The following is a 24,902-nucleotide window of genomic DNA, read 5'->3' on the forward strand; positions in this document are numbered from 1 at the left end:
ATGTTTCCTGCTGTCCAAATGAACAGAACCGAGAAGCAAATACAGACTGATGTGAGCGCGCTGTATGGTTGTTTGGGGGTGAGTGCCTCAAGATAACAAAATTCTTTGGGCACTATTACAAAAGTACCGACTCTGGATTTTCCCTCTATATTTTACCTTTACTCTGTATTTGTCCTTAGAAGGGTATACAGCCTTCCTCAGTATAAAATGAATTTTTATTTGACCAATGCAATTTATGTATCTTTAAAATGAGTTCTTTCACTTCAGAATCTACTGCTTAATTCATTCCATACATCTTTGCCCTTAAGCTTCCTAACTCAAACTGATCACATCATTCCCCTCCCTACGTCCTTGTTGCCTACTGAATCCCCACTGTCTAACGAGTGAAGTGTAAACTCCTCAGCTAGGTTTTGTAGCTCCTTCATGTCCTTATTTCAATTTATCCCTTCTGACTTAAGTCACCCTCTTACCTTACATAACCCAATTAAAATGGACTTGCTGTTTCCTTTAACACATTTTAGTTTCTTGTTTCTGCACAATTCCTTATTTGTATTTCTTATTCTTTATTAGCACCGAGACTTGAAAAAGGTACAAATCAAAATGCGTTTAATGAGGCTCGGCGCCTGTGGCTCAGCAGCTAGGGCACCAGCCACATACACTGGAGCTGGCGGGCACCAGGCACATACACCCAGCTCGGCTGTGCCAAACAACAATGACAACTACAACCAAAAAATAGCCGGACACTGTGGTGAGTGCCTGTAGTCCCAGCTACTGGGGAGGATGAGGCAAGAGAATCAGGGAAGCCCAAGAGTTAGAGATTGCTGTGAGCTGTGATGCCATAGCACTCTACCCTGGGCGACAGAGTGAGACTTTGTTTCAAAAAAAAAAAATGTGTTTAATGAATAATTAAAAACATCTATTTGATTCATCACACCACAGTCTTTTCTCTCTTGTGAAAGGAGACTGACTTGACAAGTTTACATATTTGTTTACATATTTCAGTGAGAATAAGGGAGGTATTATGTGGAGGTTAGATCATGAACACTGCAAAATTATCCTTCTTTGTTTACTTTTCTTTTTACTTTTTGGCCAGAAGCAGCAGCCCAAAAGACAAAGGCGGACACGCCAGACATACTCACATCACTACAGGGAAAAAGGTCCCTCACTACCCCTTCCCCTACCCCTCCCCCCCAGCCAGGGCCACAGGACAATAGCTGATGGATCTGCTTGCAAAGTTCCTCATACCATACGCTACCCCAAATTAAAGTTAGTTTGATCACTGAGGCTTTAAACTGTACTGAATTTATGATCCTATTTGTGCCAAATTTTGTAGAAATGTGGCCTTTGGAATGATTTGTATTGAAACATTAAGATAAGGGGTGCATGTGAACACACATACACACACACTCTCTCACACACCTGTACACCTCCTGCTAGGTCTACCTTTTTTCTGCTGAATCAAAGAGCTAGAAGGGCCAGAGGCATACATCTTACAAGCAGCTTTATTTTTGCAGGCACATGTGGAACGCTGGAGACTGACCACTCACTGTGCACCAGAAGCCCTTCCTCACAGTGCTGGTTCGATCTCCAAATTTGTCTATGCTGGTCCTTTTGCCCTCCATATATCCCCCTCTTTTGCTTGCAACTCCCTTTAGTTTTTTAAAAAAATGCTGCTTTCTGTCCCAAGGGACAAAGAGAGCTTGAACAAGACTTTCAAGGGCTTACAGATATCCTCAGTTTCAGAAGGCCAACCAGAGTATGGAAAAGACGCTTACTCAGGGTTCATAAACTGACAACCATAAAATCCACACGTGTACGTGACTAAGAAGGAAGACTGGTGTGCAGTGAAAATCCCATCAAGTACTGATTACACTGCACAGTCTCTGCCTTCGCTGGGAGGAGATGAGCTTGAGAGCTTTTTAATGCAAACGCCCAGCAAGGTTTGACGTTCAAGATGTTTCATAGCATCCTTCCCTTTTTAAGTGACTTGTACCCATGCCCAGTAAAAGAAGTAAAGGTCAAATCCTGCTGGAAGTTTACATTAAAAAAATTCTGGAGATTAACAGCAGTAGCCTTGTGTATCAGTCAATTTGGAGGAAAGGTTAAAACTAATAGAAATCTACTTTGCTATAGCAGAAGGGGAAAGAGTATTGTGCAGTTCCTGAGGTCCCTCACAAACCAAGGTCTAGGAAAGCGATGGACATTAGGAAGGCCTAGGATCTGGAACCAAAGGCGAGCCAGGCCCCACGGCTGCCATCCCCAGTCTCTCCCAGATGCCTCAGCCGTACTTCTCCGTATCTCCCTTTGAGATCAGATCTGACTGCTGCTCTTTCTTTACATAAGGACTGGATTTTCCTATTGCTCTTTGTTTAACAACCATGCTTAGAACACCAATTTTTTAATATTAAGCATCAGAAAAAGTGCTCCATATCGCAATATTTTTTCTTTTCCTAGCTCCAGTTGGCCAAACTGTTAAAAGACTTAATAACAGCAGCCTCCTAATAAGAACTGCAGTTTTTTGCACCAGGTGGTGCCCACCTCTGCCTACAGAATTCCAGCCCAAACAATCTGCCCGGAATGCTGAGAAATCAGTAGAATGTGCTCGTGACTCAGCCTGTTAAGTAGGCGGACTATTATTGTTATTTTAACTCCTGCCAGAGTATGCAGGCAATTCTTCCCCTTTCTGTCTCTAGTTAACTATGAGAGATCCCTCTTTAAAACCACACCCTTGGAATAGGTTCTTGCTCAGTAAGAACAGAGTAGTATAGGGTTTAGGTATGCCTGCCAGTTGACAGTACAGAGTAGACAGTCTTTCATAAAGGGTGCAGCTGATATCCTAATGTACCAACAGAATTTATTTTTAGAATGCTTAATCTGCTTTTAGAATTATTCCCATAGAGTGCCATGGACTGGAGCTGAGTACTGATGAGGTAGTAATCAGGGCATGTCAAGGTACTCATTTTCAGAGAGCACAGTGAAAATACCAGGTTTTCTGTCTCTTTTCCTTAACTCTTGGGGTATTGTGATTCGACTGTGGTTCTTACCAAATGTTCTCAACAATATAAACCCTCATCACGTGCTGCTTCTTGGGGTAGTGTAAGCATCAAACAAAAATCAGCCTATTTTACAGACAATTGTCTTAAAGGATAAATGTCACCCATCTATGAATAATGAAAAGGTATAAATTCTGAAGGTAAAGTAAGAGCTAAACCATTCTGGATGGTGGTGAATTCTATTGTTCTTAGTTAGTCAAAAGACTCAAGAAATAATAAATACCTTATGCTGTCCTAATGGTTTTCTCATATCCTCCAGCTAAGTGGTCCCTAATTTATTTACATGGGTATTTTGGGGGTGTTATAAATTAAGATTCAAGATTACATATCAGAAAAATAAAGTTTTCTCAGAATGCTATAAAATCCTGAGTTTTTGCAAATATGCAAGGGACTTAGTGTTGTAGAAATGATGAACTGAGCCCTGTAAAGATGACCTGAAGGAATCCTTAAAAGCACAACAATTATCACTGGGGGCTGGACACTGTCTGTATGGTGTGTCCACCGGCGTTGTTCCATGGTAACCCTTGCATGCCTAGTCATCCTCCAGGAAGTAAGGGTCCACCAAGAGGTGGTGGTTCTAGGTGCTGACCCATAGCAGAAGGTCATACAGTCTCTGCCTTCAATGGGAGGAGATGATGTTGAAATGATGTCAGAGTAGGAGAAGAGGCCAGCTGATACAGCACCTTGTTGGCCACAGTTAAGAGTGTGGGTTTTATTCTATCACAGGCAGCCACTGGTGGATTTTGAATAGGAGAGTTATAGCAATCCAACTTTAAAACAGATTGTTCTGACTTTTATGTTAACAATAGAGAGCGAGATTAAGTGAGCAGGGGGTGGGGGGTCTGCTACAATAGTAAAAGTGAAAAGAGAGTGGATTTGAATGATAAGGGTAGAGAACGAGGTGTGTAAAGATTCTAGTCAGGCGCCAGCTGCTTGGAACAGTAATAATCTACTATGAGGCTTAAGAAATTAAATAATGCCTGTCATAGGTGGTCGAGGCTGGAAACAAAACAATTTTCAGAGTAGTTACTGCTGCACTGTGATATATAAAGAGGGCTTTTGTGCAAAAATGATGCTGATTCTATGTGACTCAAACATCAGAGACATATGTCAACCTTTACTAGAATTACATGTGTTAGGTTGGAAGTATTTGATTCTGAATTTATAGAATACAGGAATTCGTGCTATTAACAAATGATTAAAAAGAACTTTGTCATTGACAAAGCATTTTCACTTTCATTACCCCATTAAGTTTAAGCAAATCATTGTGATTAGATGATTTCAAATGTAATCATCTGGTAAACAATGTTAAAATAAAATAGCAAAACAGAACTATCTAATTACATGGCCACATTTGTGGTATCACTAAATGAATATTTACAGTTCCCAGCAGACCGTTTTCTCATTTTAGGTAGAAACTGTGTCTTTGTAGTCTAAACATCGGCCCCCAATTGACATACAGGGATGCTGATAAATATTGGAGGAGTGGATGAAACCTTTATTTTTATGTCAAATAGTTTAAGTTTTCCCAATTCATTTTCTGGTAGGTGAAATAGCTTCAGAGTCTGACAGACATGAGTTTGAGTTTAGACTCTGTAATCACTGTATCATCTTGAAAAATAACCTTACATATATATGTGAACCTTATTCTCTTTATATGCAAAATGATAACACATTTCTGACCTAGGAAACTTATATAAAATCTCATATTTGCTCATATTTTCCCAGAAAGGTTATTTTCTTCTTCTTTTTCCTCCCTCAACTCTGATAGAGTGATACTTTACTCCTCCCAGAAAATAAGTTATGAAAAATTCTATGTCTGCTTTTGTTACTACTCTAATTGATATTTCTGTGACCTTAAAAAATTCCAGAATTAACTGTAGTGTTAGGAAAAAAAATCTCCTGTTCTCTTTTAGCTTTTTCCGTGATATTCTGGGAGAGTATGAACAACGAAGATGGACCAAACAAAAGTATTTTTATGTTTATTAAATTTCAAAGGTAGCAATTTATACCATATTTGGGAATAGTAGTTCATCCATGGGGAGATAAAACAGATTTTAATTATTATGTTATGGAAAAAAAGAGTGAATCTCATCAACCCCAATTAGATTAGCAAGATCTTTACAAACCAATCTAAAAAATGCTTTGGAAAAAATAAAACATAAGTAGGATTTGCATGATATCATATATTAAAAACTTTGGATTCCTTCCACATAAATTCAAAATAGGCTTTTTGCAAGCTATGTTTAAACTATTTTAACATTAAGTCTTTAAAATGCTGGAAGCTTTTAGAAATAATAATTAAGAATACTAAGCACAATAGTAAAATGTTAAAATGAGCCAATTTTATAACATTATGTCAACCAGATTCAAATGGGTTGATAGGGATGAATGTCAACATGTAATGTGGGGTGAAGGCGAGTTGCAAAAGAAAACTATAGCAGGGTCCGACTTTTACAATGTGAATCATTGTATGCCTTTGCTTCCTACATGTCATAGAAGTGTTAGAACACACGTAGGGAGGGCGTACCGTTCTCAGCCCTGCAACTTCTCATCACAAGCAAGGAGGAGAAGGAAAAGGAAGTAGGAAGAGCTTTCCCATTTTCTGGGATGATTTATTTCTTTAGAAAAAGATTTTAATATAGCTGAATATCAGCAATTGTTCAGTCTGTACGGTGGATAGTTTAATTAATTAGTATAATTAAAAAAATTTTTTTTATTGTTTCACAATAATCAAGGGTAGAAAGGATTCGGTTACCATGTTTGCATTTGTTAGGTAAAGTCCCTCTTATAATGTGTCCTGCCTCCCAAAGGTGTGCCACACCCATAAAGCTTCTTGCTTACAAATAAATAATAATAAAAGCAGTAAAATGAATGTCACTGTTGCCAATTTAAATTCGTCTTTTTAACACTTCTAGTAAAAACAAAGTAAGTTCAAAAGCATTTCCTGGAATAAGAAATCATTCACTTGTAATCATTGTATAGTTTTCCGCTTCTATCCTAGACAGGTCGAGTTTAAAGAAAGACTAAAACAAAGGAAAATATTGTTTCTGCTTATAAGCTTAGCTAAGTGTGTGTGGTTTTATTTATGCATGCAGCAATTGTTTAAATAACAATTATAAATGTGAAAGTTTGCCTGCTATGCATTTACTAATCTTTCAGTGATTGCACTATATGTTTTTTTCTTCCATAAATTAAGATAGAATTTACACAAAATGTAGGAGAATCTGATTGCTACACTTTTTGACCACAACATGAAACCACACTCCTAATCACACCTGGGGCTGGTGATATTTCCACTGCCTGCTGCTTCCAGAACCATGTACAGAACCTCAGGGAATCCTCCATCTACTCGATTCCTATCTCTCTCTCTTTGCGTCATACCCCTAATCTGTTAAAATGGAGATGATCCCCATATTTACCTCATAGAATTGTTATAAGGAATAAATAGTTAATCTATGCAAAATTAAGTCACATAGGTCCATGCCTCCCACATAACAGGTGCTGAGCAAATATTGGTATTAACCCTGCAGGAGAAACAGTCTTAGTTCAATCCTTTTAGAGAAAGATCTTTTCATGCTTTTACTATTAAATCAGTACAAACACTATGAAGTTGTAATTTAATAATTTCTAAATCTAGCAGCTGTTGAATTTATATTTCTTCCTTAAAAATGAATGATATTTATTTAAAGATTAGAAAACATCATTAGCAAAGAGTTATTTTTCACAATTATTGGTAACTCTTCTATGGTAGAGAGGATAGGATCTTACCTATTTAAGCAAGTGGTAAGATAAGTAAAGTTCGTTATGTTGTGTTCTCAAAGGCTTGATAATATGTTCTAGCTTCTTTCTGTTAAAAAAAATTTGGAAAATTAGTAATTTAATTCCTGATCCATGTACATTAATCACATCACATCGCTGAGCACAAAATTTGACTTGTGACTTTTTCTTTCTGTATTGGGCAGCAATAAGATGACAAGACTTGATTTCATGATGGTTCTTTCTGATATTACACACTGAGCATTTATAACCTGCGAGGCACAATCACGAAGGGAGAAGGCAGCAAAAATGCTAATTATTGCAATTTTTTTTTCATTTTTTAGATTCATTCTAGTGAAGCTTTATAAGTATTATATCCAAGGAGGAATAAATTTTTAAATTGTTTTCAGCTACTAAATAGAGACAATTTTACTCTCTCCTAAGAGAATTAATTTGTCCTGGTAAATTGTTAATTATATCCAGTACTCTTTAAAGGACTGGGCCTCTAGCCCAGTCTGCATCGATTCTCTCGAACACAGAATGGAGAGAAATTTTTTAACAGCTAATTAAACTTCTCTATAAAACACTAAACTTATTTTGACATTCAGGAAGCTAAAAGTCATTCTGCATTAGTAGTTCTGCTTAGAAATACTACTTGGAATAATACAGAATACTTTCTCCTGAAGGGGTACCTAGAAATAAGCAGAATTACTAGAAGGCTACTAGGCTTGTTTTTTACCTTGTAAACCATTCAGATGTAATGATGCTTGTCTATGGGGAAGGCTACAATGGATGCATAATTTGTAATGCATTGTGGAGCTGAGGCCCATTTTGAACAGCCCACCTCGTTTATGTTAGCTGTCTAAGTCTATGGACCCCTGTGCTTTCCCCAGGGATTTCACTCCTGGTAGAGTGGAGCCATCATATCCTCAAGAAAGATGCTGATCTACCGTTAAGGGACCATGAAACACAAACAAGGATAGCTATTTCCTTCTTTAAGACCCAATGGGACATGCAAGCTTGAAAATCAAGATGCAGACGGTTTAGTTGTCTAGGAACCTTAAAAGAGCAAGGTCCCTATTGGAAATGAGCAGAAGAGTGCTTTCTTTTTTTGGCTGGGGTTGGGTTTGAACCCGCCACCTCTGGCGTATGGGGCCAGTGCCCTACCCTTTTGAGCTACAGGCGCCGCCCCAGAAGAGTTTGATTCAAGAGTAACAAATACCGACTGGGCCGGGTGTTGTTTTCTGTTCTTTCCCATGGATTAGCTTATTTAATCTGTGAGAGATTACACATAACACACAGTAGCAAACAAGTCCATGGGTAAATGTTAAAGTTGGAAAGACTTAATATTGAAATACGCATAAAGAAAATTCAGCATGCAAGAAGAAACAGAGTAGAATTCTCCATTCCCTGCAATAGTTTAATGACTATTTTAGAAAGAATGATTTAACTGTCCAAATCTCTACACACAGATTTTTTTGTTTGTTTTTCTTTAAGTCCAGCTCCATGGTTCTCAAATTTGGGATATATATATCTATATATAAATTACAATACAGAATTATATACACAATAACTTAAGACTGAAGAATTTTTAAGAATAATGTTGATTATAAGCAAATTAAACCTTGTAGGCTGATTTCAGAACAAAAATAAAATGGTAGGCCAGCTCTGGATTTTGTTCAGATAGAATCTTTTTTAATGAATGAATACTGAATAAAATACCAAGCTTTACTTTATATTTAAACTCCATATGTTTTTTAAATTCCTTAAAGTACATATTTTTTGTATATTATCTTCATGATTTTCTTTTCTAGTTTTTGGAGAAACAGTCTCACTCTGTCACCCTGGGTAGAGTGCTGTGGCTTCCATCATATCTCACAACAACCTCAAACTTGTGGGCTCAAGTGATCCTCTTGCCTCAGCTTCCTGAGTAGCTGGGACAACTACAGGTGTCCACCATCGTACTTGGCTACTATTTTCTACTTTTAGTAGAGATGGGATCTTGTTCTTGCTCAGGCTGGTCTTAGACTCCTAAGCTCAAGTAATCCACCCACATCAGCCTCCCAGAGTGCTAGGATTATAGGCATGAGCCACTGTGCTCGGCCCATCTTCATAATTTTCAAGCATGTATATGTGTAAGTATTCAAGTACATGTTACATGCACATACATTTATGTGTTTATTTTCATAGTAGAAATAAGAAAAAAAGGAGTTTTATTGAATAGAAATTTTATAGTAAAGGTAATTTAATAAAATACAGAATTATGGCCTATGGGGCAGATCTATCCTGCTGCTGCCTGTATTCCTGGCACCTGGGGACACCCATTCACTTCCTTTTTGTCTACAGCTGCTTTCCCGCTATAGTGCAAGAGTTACAGCTGTGACAGAAAGTATGAGGCCAGCCAAGCTCAAAATGTTTACTACCTGGCCCTTCATAGAAAGTATTTGTTAACATATCTGATATCAAAGAACATTCTCATCATTTGAGTAATATTAAAAAAAACTAAAAATATTCCGTCTTTTAGACTTTCTGAATATTAACTCAGTTGTTACATATGAAGGCACGTGAAATTCCAGCCCTAAGCATTTAAAAGCTAATTTCATCCCAAAGAATTGGAAAATTACTGGCTAATGGATGGGATTATCATTAGAAAATTCAGGGTTCCCAGTACCTATTAGTCATAAAAAGAATGCCCCTTAAAAAATAGAAATGACTCTTTTTCCTCATCTTTATTTTTTGAGAAAGAGATAAATTTCATTGAGGAATTATTTTTTAAAAGCAAATCACGACCCACTTAGGCACATAAAATTGAACAGTCATTTTAAATTATCACAGTATACTTAGAAGTGATCATTTTATTCTATATCAAAAGGATCAAATGAGGGTGGTGCCTATGGCTCAGTGGCTAGGGCGCTGGCCCCATATACCAAACCTGGTCCCAGCCAAAAACCTGGCCACAGCCAAACTGCAACAAAAAAATAGCCAGGTGTTCTGGCAGGCACCTGTAGTCCCAGCTACTCCGGAGGTTGAGGCAAGAGAATCACCTAAGTCCAGAAGTTGGAGGTTGCTGTGAGCTGTGATGCCACAGCACTCCATCAAGGGCGATAAAGTGAGAGTCTGTCTCCAAAAAAGAAAAAGGAAATTACTTTAACATAGTTTTTGATGGAAAATTATTGACACAGTTTGTATTTGATACATTGTATAATATGCCTGTAACAACCTAAAATACATGGTGATATTAGCAAACATGCATACAGCATTTATGGTGTAGCAATGTTCCTAACACTTCATACATATCAAGTCATTTATTCTACACTGTTACCTTTTAATTATTATCCCCACTTTAAGGATGAGAAACTAGGCCCGGAGAATTTAAATGTCCCTCCCAGGATCACATGACTAGAAAGTGACCAGATCTTTGAACTACATACCAACTTTAAAAACGCTGATAATTGGTCTTAAAGTTGCAACTCTGTTTAAGGCAATTTCAAGCACAAGGGCTTGTGACTTCTCTAAGAAGTGGTATTTCACCAATGGCAACTTTCAATTTACTAGAAGCACTTACTAAGCACATTTATTATTCAGCACATTCAGCTTCTTGAACAAATTGAAATCTACTCAGCTGCAGTTCTGCCTCCCATTTTCTCCAGTCCATTATTCCTATCAGGTTGGCTTTATGCCACTTTCCAGAACCTTTTAGAGCTGGGCATGACCATTATTGAGAATCATGGCAAATAACACCTGACAAAGGCAACTGACTGACACCTGTGTTCAGAGCCAGCCTACACGAGACAGAGAGTAGGATGCATGTATGTTGCCCAGGGACATGGCCACGTGAATTGAACAAATCATTCCATGAAGAACTCAAGACAAAGACTTGTTTAGCTATAAACTAAATCATTTTTCATCAGCTGATTACTCAGTTAAATAGAATGTGCATGCAGTGTGCTGAGGCTGCATTTAATACAGGTTTGGGGTTGGCATATGTATGTGCAAGTAATATACCATCTACACACATATACCAGGATGTCCATAAAGTTCGTGTGCAATTTAAAAGAGTGGCTATACATGTATGCATATAGCATTGGAATTAAAGTCAGATTCATGCAGACCTTCAAAATCTCATACAGAAAATATTGCTGAGGTGTGGTTTCCCGAGTTGGTGTAAGAACCCATATTTCATTAAACAACAAAGTCATCAAGATGAAATCACCTGTGTATTGCTGAGCAGGATATTTGTCTTTGAAATACATTATAGCATAGGAAACAGCATTTGGTTATTTGATTTCATGTCCTGAAAGACTTTGTCAGATAAGTAAAACACTGAAATGTTTGAAATTGCTGGAATCCTGAATAGTGTTTCTGAAGGCTTAATCTCAATGGCTAGCATTAGGCTAGGCAGCCAGATCTCAAAAAAAAAAAAAATGTTCTATGAGATTTTGAACAGTTCGTATAATTCAATGCATTTGTTCAGGATAACAAGATTGCAGCTATTGAGGACTAAATTCCCAATACAGTTGGGAAAATATCCATCACTCAAGCAGTCTCTAAATAGGAGAGCAGCTGCCAACATGAAATCATTTAGTCTAACATCCTAGTAAACCATTTCTATTCTATGCTTAGCATCAGTTCATTATTTATTTATTTGTGAATAGAAGAAAGTCATGGTGAGTCAAAGTCATTCATAATTGAGTAGATCAGACAATGGTCTTTCTTGTTGGGGTTTTTATCAAACTTCCTTTTAAAAGAACATTATGTTTCTTACAAAGGAACCATTTTAAAATATGCACCTAAAAAAATTAAGAACTGTTATCAAAATTCAAAAAAACCCATCTTTAACAGTGGAAAATCGAGGTAAGATACACAGTAAGAATTCTCCCCTTTCATCTGTACACTCCAGGGTATTGGTGAGAACTAGCAGGCTGGGTTAAGCTGACTTAGTAAACATGATATAGTCTTACCCAAAGCGTCTCAACATAATTAAAGAGAGTAAAAATAGTATACAAATAGGTGAAGGATAGAGCATTAGATTAGTCAGGAAAGTCAGGCTTAAGCTTCAGAGGCTTTAAACAATTGAAGGTTTATAATCTCTTCACACAGATTGTGACATCCTCAGGGAGACTTTTCAGGCAACCTCTCTCCTGTGCTGTGACCAAGACATCTGGGTATATCCTTCCTGTGGCTCAAATCACCACTTTTGGGAGTGATGGGGAAAAGAAGAGATCCAGAGGTCTGAGCATTGGCTGCTAAATCCCCTAATGAGGAAGTAACACACATCACGTTCTCACCCAGCCCATTGGACTGATCGTGGCTTTACTTAAACACCAGGGGCTAAGAAACATGGAGAATGAAAGGATATTTGATGAGGAGTAAATATCTCCACCGTAATGGCGAATGGACATAATGAGATTGGGTCAGTATTCCTTCCTTGTTGAAAAAGGGTGAAAAGAAATAACCATGCTCAGTGATATAAGCTTAAAATTTATTTTGCTGAACTGTTAACACATGCTGGCTCTCTGACTGAATACATTTATATATACATAAATATTTCACTTTATCAAAAACTATGAATTGGCACTGCAATAGAGAGGGCCTAGGGCAGCAAGGGGGCCTGGGTGTCAGGGTTTTTCTTATTTATCTATTACACTGCTGTTTTCTCCCCAGCATCTGATTATATAGCTGAAGAAATGTAACACTTCTTCAGTTGACAGAAGCCATCTGTTCATTGTTTTTCTAATTTCCATACAAATACCAACCTTTTACATTTCTATTTATCTATTTTATTTTTTAAATTGACGGATAAAATTCTATATGTTTATCATGTGCAACATGACAAATGCACACTGCCAAATGGATAGGTCACGCTATATGACATGTGTATGACCTCACATAGTCCTCGTTTTTATGGTGAGAGCACTTGACAATCTATTCTCACCATTTTTGAAGAATATGGTAGTCACCAGGCTTTGCATTTGTCCCTCCTATCTAACTGAAATTTTGTAACCTTTGACCAATATCTCCCAGCATCTTCTGCCCCACGTCAGCCGCCATTCTGCTCTCTACCTCTGTGAGGTGAACTTTTTTAGATTCCACATACAAGTGAGATACCGAAAGATCCTATCTTTCTGTGCCTGCTTATTTCACTTAACATAATGTGCTTCAGGTTCGGCCATGTTGTTGCAAATGATGGACTCCCTTTTTTATGGCTAAGTGGTATTCCACTCTTTGCGTATACCGTATTTTGAAATCCAGTCATTATTGGCTACTTAGGTTCATTGCTTATCTTGGCTATTATGAAAAATGCTTCAGTAAATATGGGAGTGCTTATCTCTCTTCATCATACTGATTTATTTCAGTGATAGGATTGCTGGACCATATGGTAGTTCTATTTCAGATTGTCTGAGGATCCTCCATACTGTTTCCCATAACGGCTGTACAAATTCATATTCCCACCAATCACGCACCAGAGTTCCCTTTCCTCTGAACCACCACAAACACTTAATTTTGTCTCTTTTATTAATAGCCACTCTAACAGAACACCAACCTTTTAAAATGGTAGAATAAATTAATGGTGATTCATAAACTCAGGTGGTGTATGGAGAAGAAATTGGGAGAGGCACCAAGGAAAATAAGCAGACTCGCAAGTTGCCAGGAGACTTACTCTGCCGAATACCACTTAGAGATCTGTCCTCTGTTTCTTTCTGTTTTGTTTTTTTTCAAAAAAAGACAAAATTCTAAATTCCTAGGCTTAGCTCAAGGACTTCCATGTTCTACAAGTATATATTGAGGTCCTTCCCCAATGTGACTGTATTTGGAGACAGGGCCATTAGGGAGGTAATGAAGGTTAAAGGAGCACATAAGGGTGGGTCTCTAATCTAAGGACTGGGTCCTTATAAGAGAAGACACCAAAGCTTTCTTTCTTTCCATGAGAACAAAGCAGTAAAGACCCTATCTTGGCCACACTTCAGTCAGGTTCCTCTGAGTCCTCTTGACTAGGCCCTGATTTTGGCCCCTGTCCTTACAATTCCAAGTTTAGCAAGAATCCTGTCTGTGTAGAGAGAGTCTCCCACCCTTATATCTGATCACTCTGGATAGTTGATCAAGTTCCTCATCCCGCAGCTTTGACAGCTAAGTCTGTGGCCTGCCTTCAGCAGAAATCTAGCTACATAGGTTTAGCACCCTACGTAGATGTCACCCTATGCTTGTATCTCCTCTTGGTAATTTTTCATCCATGACCCCCCATTTTGCTCATTAGTTAATATTGGGACTCAGGAAACCAAAGCAAACCCCATTTTGTAAGCCTCAGAAGCAGGAGCCTGTCCTCTTATCTCTAAGGATCATTTTCCCTTGAAGTAGAAATGAAAAGAGAAATGAAAATCTGTCTTCCTCAAGGTAGATCCATAACAAACTAGAACTACCTTTCTCCAAAGCCAACCATAAGACCGAAAAATATTACTCTAACTTTCCCTCACCATTCTAGGTAAGAACTGGTCATAGAGAAATTCTCCGGCCAACCTTGTTTGGTGGTAGATCACCAGACCCCATTCCAGAGAGGGCTCTGTCCCATACCTGGAAGGCAGGAATGCTGCACAGCGGCCAAGGGGAGTCTGGACAAGCCTTGCTGGGTTTTCCCCTCTCTTTTTATTCATTCATATATCTATAGACTGTGTTTCATTGAACCTAAAAATAAAAATGGATAGTTCTAGCCTATGTCTTTGGTCTTCAATCTAAAGGTTCTCATGTCATCTCAAACTATGATCAAGTAAACGTGTTATGCTTTTCTCTTGTTAACCTGTTGCTTGTTACAGAAGCATCTGCAGTGACTCTCCTGCTGGGGAGGAAAGTGTCACACCCTTCATGCCTCTGCACTATAAATCCCCAACCGTCTTTGTTGTATCTGGAGTTGAGACAAATTTCATTTTCCTATTGCAATATTCTCAGTCCTGAATAAAGTCTTCCTTATCATTGTAACAAGTGTAAGGAATTTTTTTTCTTTAATGGACAAATGAGAAGGCAGCCATCTACAAGCCAGGAAGAGAGAACTCAGCAGAAATCAACCCTGAAGGTACTTGGAGCTTGAACTTCTAACCTCCAGACCTGTAAGAAAATAAATTTCTGTTGTTTCAGCCACCCAGTCTGTGGTATTCTTTTATGGCAGCCCAGGCAGACACATGCACACCCATCCACTGTCTGTTCTCATACACCCTTAACAACAATGTATATTATTTATTTGTTCAATGTCTGTCCTCTCCGTCCTAACTAATCCATAAACTCCAGAAGGGCAGGGATCATTTTCTTTTGCAATTTACAACATTACACCCTCTGTCTTACAGCAAATACGAATGAACAATGGAGGTATGTATTGCACAAAACGGAAAGGTATGCTTGCTTCTGGTTCACTGTGTGTACGTGAGCTCCCGCATTATAAGCAATGAAATCTCCTTGTTCTTGGTTTAACACTTCTCTGATTTGTTAGTGGGTCAGTAAAGGTCTAATGAATGAGTGAATGATAATTTTTTTTTTTCATAACTATTCTGACTAGGAATTAATCAGTTTTGGTCTTTGAAACAAAAAGGACTTAAACTTTGGATATAGAAACTGCAGTGGAACTCTGGCCTATCCCTTACAGGCTATGTCATATTGGGTAGGCTTTCTAACTTTTTAAATTCTTGGTGTAGCAAAAAAAAAAAAAAATGACGATTATTACTGAGACTTCCCTTATAGAATTGTTGCAAGGATCAAATAAAATCAAGTATTTGGAAAAGTGCTTTGGAAATTTTGGAAACTTGTGAAGTGTCGATATCAGGCTTGAGCAGGAACCCTAAGTTCATGTTAATCAGCAGTTTGTTTCTTAGCTTCAACTCCTTTTAGTTTTGCTTAGCATATAAAAGCCTTTAGTAAGGTTTTGGAGACATAGGATGTCTTTGAGAAGGATTGTGGGTGAGAAAGAAGGCGTTTCATTCACTAATAGCCCAGCATTCACCTGCTGAGAGCCATCTGTCAACCTGCAGCACTGCACAGAGATTTCACGGAGGAGGCATCGGGCTGGACTCCAGAGACAGAGCACCAGGCTATTTCTGAGGTGTTGTGAGGATTCAAAGTCCAGCTGTTGTCTAAAGAAGTTAGAATTCAGCAGACTGCTGGTGTCCTTTGCCTGGGCTCCTGCACCATCTGACATTCCTGACTGTGGCAAATTGGGAATGGCAGGCGTTTAGGAAAAGGGACCACACCAGAGAGAGGAAAGCACAGGCTGTGCTGTAATCATCTGACCAGAAAAATGAAATTCTGACAAATCTATGTTTGGCCTGAAGAGCTAAAAGCTCTGGAAGCAAGGGATTTCACCAATGGGAGTCTTGTAGTAGGGTTCCCAGCTGGGGTGACTGCCAGCTGCTATAGGTTCCTCACCTTTTGCAGCAGCTTGTTCCAGAGGCAACAGTGTGATAACTTAGCACAGCGGGGCCTAAGCTGGCACCCTCCCCTCCCCCTCTGTGGGGCTAATTCGAAAATCTTTTTTTCCTTTGCCAAATTATTTTCTTAATGTAGCATCCAACATTTTATTACTAATGAAGCACCCATAATAACCCATTTTAAAAAGCAAGGATCTCTTAATTGAGTGGCTGAGAAAACACAACACAAAAGCTAGCCTTGAACTGTCTCTGAATCCACTGTGTCAGCATTCCCAAGCATTCTGGAAATTCTATAACCATATTCCTGTGTCTGTAATGCAATAATTCTCATATCGGTAACCTTAGAAATATTAAGATTCATGAAAGTATATCATTAAGATTTTACCCCAAGAACAGGGGAGGACTTAGCATCCAGATGAAACAACAACAAAGACTTTGCCTCCCTATAAATAGGATGCAGAGGAGGAGGCAGTTCTCCTCCCAGGCTCTGGGCGGGATCTCTTGTAAAAGGCTGTTCCCCTCTCTCCCATTACTCTGTCAGTGGCCATGCAATTCTCCTTCCTTTGTGCTCTTTTCAGAAGGGTACTCTATTATTATGCTTTATTTAATTGGCTTGGATTTAAGTAAATAGACACTACTGAGATGACGGGCAGTCCCAGTGGAGGAAGGAGGAGTTCAGAATTCAACATGAACAGGGGCACAGAAAGAGACAGAGACTGCAGAGGCGGGCCAGACACCATAGACCCCAGCACTGCACCGTCTTGAAAAGCTCTCCTCTAAAGCTCCTAGTGGCCACTTCAAGTCTATAATCAAGCCACATGTGTCTGATTTATACAAAAACATACGAAAATAAAATTAAAGTCTGGGCTTCCAAACAGCAAGTCAGCCAATAAGGTTGCAAATATTCCAGCTGTACTAAGTACTGTTGTTCCAAAGACGTGTGAGAGCTGCTGACTCCTTGCTTGGGTTACCTGGGCTCCCTGGGGACTACATCACTACCTTTGGTATGTGTCCACACAAAGGTTGGCTTCAGAGGTAGGGTTTCAACCTCACACTCTTAGAGTGGTTTTTAGAGCAACTCTAAACATCAACAGACTTCAAAAGGCATGATCTTTTAAAATAGTGGCTCTGAATAACTATAATGCTATTAAAATGTCCCATTTTGAGTCTTTGAGTGGTCTTACTCCAAGAACAGGTGCAGCTCCCCCACCACCACTGGGCTCCCCTGTCTATCTGGGACCTTCCCCACATTGTGAAGGCAGAGTGCAGGTGTGGGGACCTCCTGCAAATAGGGACTTCCATGATTTTACCTTTAACAGGGGTTTTGGCTTTAAGAAAGATTCTAGAAGTACTTTCTTAAAGGAAAGAACTTACTTTCTTAATTCCAATCTGAATGTCATTCAATTCATGGAGCTAAAGAAAATGAAGAAAAAAACAAAACACTTAAAAAAGCCCAGAAGCCACTGTAACCTTCTCTTTGCCTCATGATTTGTGTGGCTGTGTCTAGTTAGCATGAAGGAAAGATGCTTTCCCTATAAGCAACGAGTCTGCCTCAAGCTCTTAAAGTATTCTCATGATTCTTTTGAGTTTCTGGTGATCACAGGTGGGTATAAGAACCTGAACTAATATCTTATCAATTGTCTCCAGGAATTGATTACAATAGAACACGGACATGAAGAGGTGAAGGCTCATTAGATCCTAATATTACCACAAAATAACACTAAACTCAGAAACACAGATTTCTACTAAGTGTTTGTGAGAAAAAAACATACAACTCCCCTGCTGTGCCAAAAGATAAGGATCCTTAACTATTCAACCGGAATCATAATCTTCTCTGTTCTTGAGTCACATTTCCTTTGAAACTTGTTCTAATACGGTGTTTTTTGTCCTAAAGGAGTCATGTATCATTTATTTGCCACCGTGTTCTCAAATACTGGTCACCTCTGCCATCACCTAAAAATCTCTAAAGTTTTTATATAAATATAAATGTCTATTAGTTCCCTCAGTCATTTGGAAAATTACTTGCTGTAGATCCCTGGTGATTAGCACAGTAAGTTTCCAATGGAGGCCACAAGAAATATCATTTATGTGCAGACAACAAACTTGGTTACAACAGACTCAGTGAAAATTTCTGGTTCCAAATGACCTGGAAACTTGGTATTTAGCATTACACAAATGAATAACCCTTTCTCTTAAGTAAATTGAATCAAAATCCTTTTCCCCAAAGAGAAAGAATCTGGGAAGATTATTTTAAGAGCCCTCCTCTCCCTTGGGTAAAAATGTTATAAAAGTTCATCTTTAAAGAGATCCAACAGACCTGTCTTTGAATGCTTTTATTGGGTTGAGCCTTTTTTCTTCTTTTTTTTCTTTTCTGGGAGTGATATGTGCTGGTAGGTTCTAAGATTACATAATTCAATTTTTGTTTTTCTTTTAGATTCTCTTCTTGTTCAGCTATAACAACCTGAAGCATTTTTCTCATATTCACACTGCTCCTCTCTGAAAAGTGTCTCTGCTGAAAGTTTCTTTTAGCAAAGTCTCAGACAGTTGTGCTCACCAAGTGTAATACTTTATTCATTAAAATCTGTGACTCTGCTGATGACCATGGGCTTTAGTGGATGCTGACAGGCTGTTACAGACTCACGCAGCACTCCCCTTCCTTTCCTTGTCTGGATACTTCTTACTTAGGGAACTAAACCAGCAGATGCAGTAAGAGGCTGTGTGACAATGGAAACAAAGCCTTTCAAAACAGCCAGATCTCTATGTAGCAAGTAATTTAATTTCATTGCTCTATAATTTCTTCATCTGTGGATAAAAATATGTATTTTCTTGTAAAACTACTTTAAGGACTAAGGATAAGTTAGGGAAAGCATTTTGTACGGGTATAAGATGTGTGTGTGTGTGAATATATATATTCAGTGTTTATTACATGGTACTGGTATTAAACAACTCTGTGAATTGCATAAAGCTGATTTGTCTGATGTTAAACAGAGAAAGAACGTTGCTATTTATTATGTTGTATAAAAACTTCCAAACATGGGCAGGAACCATAGTCACCTAGGATCCTGGTTAAAAATTCAGAGTTCAGATTTCTATTCCAAGAACTTGATTTGATTCTGATGTCTCTTGTGGGTTAAAGAATCTACACACCTCACAAGTACTCAATATAATCACTACAAGTAATATCCAGGGACTACAATTTGATAAATAACTGCTCTATTATATGTAATTATTTCTATTGATAATATCATCCTTATTTTGACTGTCACTATGTCAGTTTAAAAAAAGAGGATATTGTTTTTAAGATACTGGCTTAGTGAAAGCTGCTATTTAAATATTGTAGTCAGGCCAGGTGCAGTGACTAATGTCTACAATCAAGGCACTCTGGGAGGCTGAGTTGGATGGAATGTTTTGAGCTTAGGAGTTCAAGATCAACCTGAACAAAAGTGAGACCTCATCTTTACCAAAAATAGAAAAACTAGTTGGTATTGTGCCCCGTGCCTATAAAGACTGAGGCAGGAGGATTGCTCGAGCCCAAGAGTTTGAAGTTGCTATGAGCTGATGACTCCATGCACTGTACCCAGGGCAACAGGGTGACACTCTGTCTCAAATATATAAATACATACATACATACATACATAAATATTTGTTGTCCATTTCTATAAGTAGTATAAAAGAAGCCCAAACTTTTTAAATAGCAACTTAAGTTTTTTCTTCTTCACAAAACCCTGATTTTTAACTTTTGTGTTTGTGACAGACTCTTTGTTGAATTTAATGACAGCTTTGGATTCACACTCATGCAGGCATGACTTTTATTTCTATAAAAGCCTTCTGGGTCTCAAGGTAAAAGCACTTGGGTGAAAAAAGTAGGCATTAAACATTTATAATTTAGAAAAAGGTTTTTGTTCCCTTTAGGTTTTACAGATCTGAAACATGTTTATTGGATAATCCAAAAAAGTGATCTTTATATATTTGTTTATTATTTCTCAAGTAACCTTGATTGCTTATTCAGTAGAAGAAATGGAAAGAATAATTATTTACAAAATCAAATCGGGGAATTCCAATAAGAATGCTGTTTATTCTGTGAAAATAACACAAGATTTTTACTGGATAACAAGTACTTTAGTAAACACATAAAAAATAAAACTTTAATTGCCACAGACTGTAAGTTTTGACAAAACAGAATGTATTGTCCAGAAAATAATTACCTTTCTTAATGCAGCTATGCTTTGCAGAAGAAAACATGTAAGAAAATGCACATTTTACTTTTGTTTGTATTATCCCTGGGATTAAAACACTTCAGTGGTACAGTGATCCTAAGAAAATGACCAAAATGCTTCCATTGCCCTGAGAGATGTAGCATCATTTAGCCTTACTTCCTATCCAACCTCATCGTATGCCATATTTTTCTTAACCTGTGTTCTCTTGTTATACTGGCCTTCTGTCATTCCACCTTATAAACCATGCTCATCTAGCCTTTGCATGTGCTTCTTCTCTGCCTGCAATTCTCTCTTCTCTACCCCCTTTTCACTCTTAATTATTGCTTATCCATAAATCACAGTTAAATTATCCCCCAAAGTCTGAATCTCTTTCATTGACAGATGTTGCTGTCATTCTAATTTTGCAGTTACTTGTGTGATTATTTGATTAAAAACTTATAGCCTACTAAAGTAAACATCATGAGGACAGACACTGTACTATGTACTAACTATGTGACAGAATGAATAAAAGAATGCATGAAAGCTTGAGTCTTATTGTATTGATCTCAATTAAAATAGTAACAAACTTGATACCTGTGTAGGTTAAGTAAGGTCTAGGCATACCACTTTGGGACTCAGTTTTACATTCATAAAAGGAGCATATTGGACTAAATAATCAGTAGGTTTTCTTTCAGGTTTAAAAATCAATGACTCAAAGACTCAAATGTTCATCAACTGATTAATAAATTAATAAAATGTATCATATCAATTCAATGAAATATTCCTCCATAAAGAACAATGAAGTATGAAATATGGATGAACACTAAAAATATTATGCTTAGTGAAAAAAAATTCTGCATGAGATCACATGTTGTATTATTTATATAAAAGGTAAAGAAGAGACAAATTCAGAGAGAATAGAATAATTTTTGCCAAAAAAAACTGAAAGTGAGTGACTGCTAGTGGGTCTGGGGTTTCTTTGGGGAATGCTAAAAATGTTCTAAAATTAGAAAGTGTTGTATCCTGTAAAACTAAGTTTCATAATTGATGGAGAAATAAAGACTTTTCCAGATAAGCAAAACCTAAGGGAATCTGTCACAACCAGCCCTGCCCTACAGGAAATACTCAGAAGTGCATTACACATGGATCAGCATAATGAACACCCACCAGTGTAAACTCAGCCAAAAGCTAAAGCTCATAGCTCATATAAAACAAGAACACAAGAGGGAAAACAAAGTAATTAGGTACTACACAGCTGATGAAGAGCACAGCATCCCACATCACAATACTACTATTCAACATTAGTAGTCTGAATGCTCCACTCAAAAGGCATAGGCTGGTTGAGTAGATTAAAAAAGGAAAAACCAAAAAAAGTCTCAAGTATCTTTTGTCCCCAGGAAACACATCTAACTCACAAGGATGCTCATAGACTCAAAGTAAAGGGATGGGAAAAATATTTCATGCAAATGGAATCTAAAAGAAGGCAGGTACAGTCATTTTCATATCAGATAAAACTGACCTTAAATCAATAATGGTAAAGAAAGAGAAAGATGATCACTATATAATGGTAATATATATGCATCTAACACAGGAGCTCCCAGATTCATAAGCAAATTCTACCAGATCTAAACAAAGAGATAAATAGTTAATTATAATTTCCAGAGACTCCAATGCCTTGCTGACAGCTGTGCAGATCATCAAAGCAGAAAATAAAACACTGGCTTTAAAAGTAACTGTAAACAAATGAACCTAACAGATATTTATGGAACAGTCTACCCAAAACTACTGAATATACAATCTTCTTATCATCAGGTGGGACATTCTGCAAGATTAATCTTTCCTTAGGCCACAAAACAAATACCAAAAAACTCAAAAAATCAAAATCATACCATGCATCTTCTGGTACCACAGAGGAATAAAATTAGAAATTAATTCCCAGAGAAACATTCAAATCTACACAAAGTCATGGAAACAAAACAACCTGCTGTTGAACAATCCTTGTGTCAAAGATGAAATTAAGACAGAAATCAAAAGATGTCTCAATTGAGTGGCAAAGGACCAAAGCTATCAAAATCTATGAGATTCAGTAAAAGCAGTCCCAAGGGGAAAATTCATAGTCTTAAATGTCTACATCAAAAGATAGAATACCTAGGGGTACAAGTGAATCTTTCTAAGAGTAGAATGTGAACGTTTTAAAACAATAACTGAGAAAATGACATGAAGGCTGTGTTGACCAGTTTGATGGAAGTATTTCAGATTGTATGTGAAAACCCCACACTGTACCCCAGAAGTGCATTAATGTACATAGTTACCATTCAATAAAAAAAAGGTAAAATAAAAAAATAAAAAGATAAAATAAAATAAAAAAGATAGAATACCACAAATTAACAAACTAATGTCACATGTCAAGGAATAGAAAAGGAAGAGTAAAACAAACTCAAAGTCAGCAGAAGAAAAGAAATAACAAAGCTCAGAGTAGAAATAAATGAAATGGAAACTAAAAAATAATACAAAGGATCAACTAAACAAAAAGTTGGTTCTTTGAAAAGATAAACTAAATCTATATACCTCTTGTGAAGTTAATCAGAAATAAAAGAGATAGGACCCAAACAAGTTTAATCAGAAATGAAAAGAGGAGAAATTATACCTGATCCTGCAGAAACACAAAGTATCATCATCTATGAATGCTATCAAAATCTCGAGGACATGAACTAGAAAATGTAGAGAAAATGAACAAACTCTCAGAAAAATACAATCTCATAAGACACAATCAGGAAGAACTATAACTCTTGGACAGTTGAATAATAAGAAGCAAGATCAAAGCAGTAACAAAAGTTCTTCCAACCAAAAAAAGCCCAGGACCAGATGGAATCACAGCAGAATTCTACCAGATCTACAAAGAACTGATACTCATTGTACAGAAATTATTCTATAATTTCAAGAAGGAGAGTATCCTTCCTCACAAATTCCATGAAGCTGGGGTCACCTTGATACCATAGCCAAGAAAAGACACAACAAAAAAGAAAAATACAGATCAATATCTCTTATGGATATAGATGCAAAAATGCTCAATATATGTAAACTACTAGAAAAATGAATTCAATAGCACATCCAAAATCATCTACCATAGCCTAGTGGGCTTTATCCCAGGGATGCAAGGATGATTCAACATGCATAAATCAATAAATGTGATTCATGACCTAAACGGGGAGGAGGGGGGAGATCATATCTTAGTAGATGGAGAAAAAGAATTTGGCAAAATCCACTCCCTTTCATTATAAAAACTAAGAACTAGGCACAGAAGGAAAAGATCTCAAAATTATAAAAGTCATTTATGACAAACTCATAGCAACCATCATGCTGAAGGAGAAAAAGATGAAAACATTCCCACTAAGAACTAGAACAAGACAAGAGTGTTCACTTTTACCACTTTCATTCAACATAGTACCAGACGTCCTAGACAGAGCAACTAGGAAAGAGAAAAAAATAGAGTATCCAAATTGGGAAAGAGGGGGCCAAACTATTGTTTTATGGTATGTTCTTGTATCTAGAAAATCCCAAGATCCTACTAAAAGACTTCTAGAATTGATAGATACATTCAGAAAAGTCTGTTTATAAAATCAATGTATACAAATCAGCAACATTTTTATGTCCTAATAACAATCAACTTGAGAATCAAATCAAAGAATCAATACTATTCATAATAGCTACACAGAAAATAAAATACTGTTGAACTTCTGTAAGTTGAGTCAGAGAGTGTAACAGAGAGTGTAACAGAGAGTGTTACAGAGAGTGTAACAACCAAGTCAACAAAAGGATTTAGGCCTACTGTACTGATACATATATGTGGTGCATGTTCAGTCTATGCAAATTAGGTCAATTTAAGGAGATGGTAAATGTGGGGAGGTGATCAGCTATGGAAGTTCTACTGTACATAGGAATATACAAGGAAGTGAAAGATTTCTGTAAGGAGAAATACAAAACACTGATGAACACAAACAAATGGAAAATTATCTCATGATTATGGATTGGTAGAATCAATATCATTAAAATGCCCATACTGCCCCAAATGTTTTATATATTTATTATAATCCCCCATCAAAATACCAAGATCATATTTCTTAGATCTAGAAAAGATAATTTAGTACTTCATTTGGGACCAAAAAAGAGCTGAATAGCCAAAGAAGATAAAAGAATGAATCTAGAGATATCAAATTCCTAGACTTCAAATTATACTACAAGGCTATAAGTTACCCAAACAGCATGATATTGGTACCAAAATAGAGACACCAACCAATGTAACAGAACAGAGAACCCAGATATAAAACTATTTAGCTACAAACAACTGATCTTTGACAATAACATACACTAAGGAAAGGAAGCCTTATTCAATAAATGGTGCTGGAAAATTGTATAACCACATGCAGAAGAATGAAATGGAACCCAGTGTCTCTCCATTTACCAAAATTGATTCAAGATGAATAAAA

At 37.3% G+C, this 24,902-nt stretch overlaps 1 protein-coding gene across 4 annotated transcripts in view; it reads right to left on the bottom strand.

The window, feature by feature from the left end:
- MAP2 (microtubule associated protein 2) overlaps positions 1-24,902 on the bottom strand; it is a 139,488-nt gene that overhangs the window by 88,796 nt on the left and 25,790 nt on the right. For all 4 annotated transcript variants that reach the window (XM_012802274.2, XM_012802273.2, XM_003784986.3 and 1 more), the window contains one exon: positions 6,825-6,903. The gene's annotated coding sequence lies outside the window, so the exon portion shown is untranslated. The remainder of the gene's footprint in view (positions 1-6,824; positions 6,904-24,902) is intronic.

Source organism: Otolemur garnettii, unplaced genomic scaffold, assembly GCF_000181295.1.
Source record: "Otolemur garnettii isolate 467f Iridium unplaced genomic scaffold, OtoGar3 scaffold00013, whole genome shotgun sequence".
Taxonomy (NCBI): domain Eukaryota; kingdom Metazoa; phylum Chordata; class Mammalia; order Primates; family Galagidae; genus Otolemur; species Otolemur garnettii.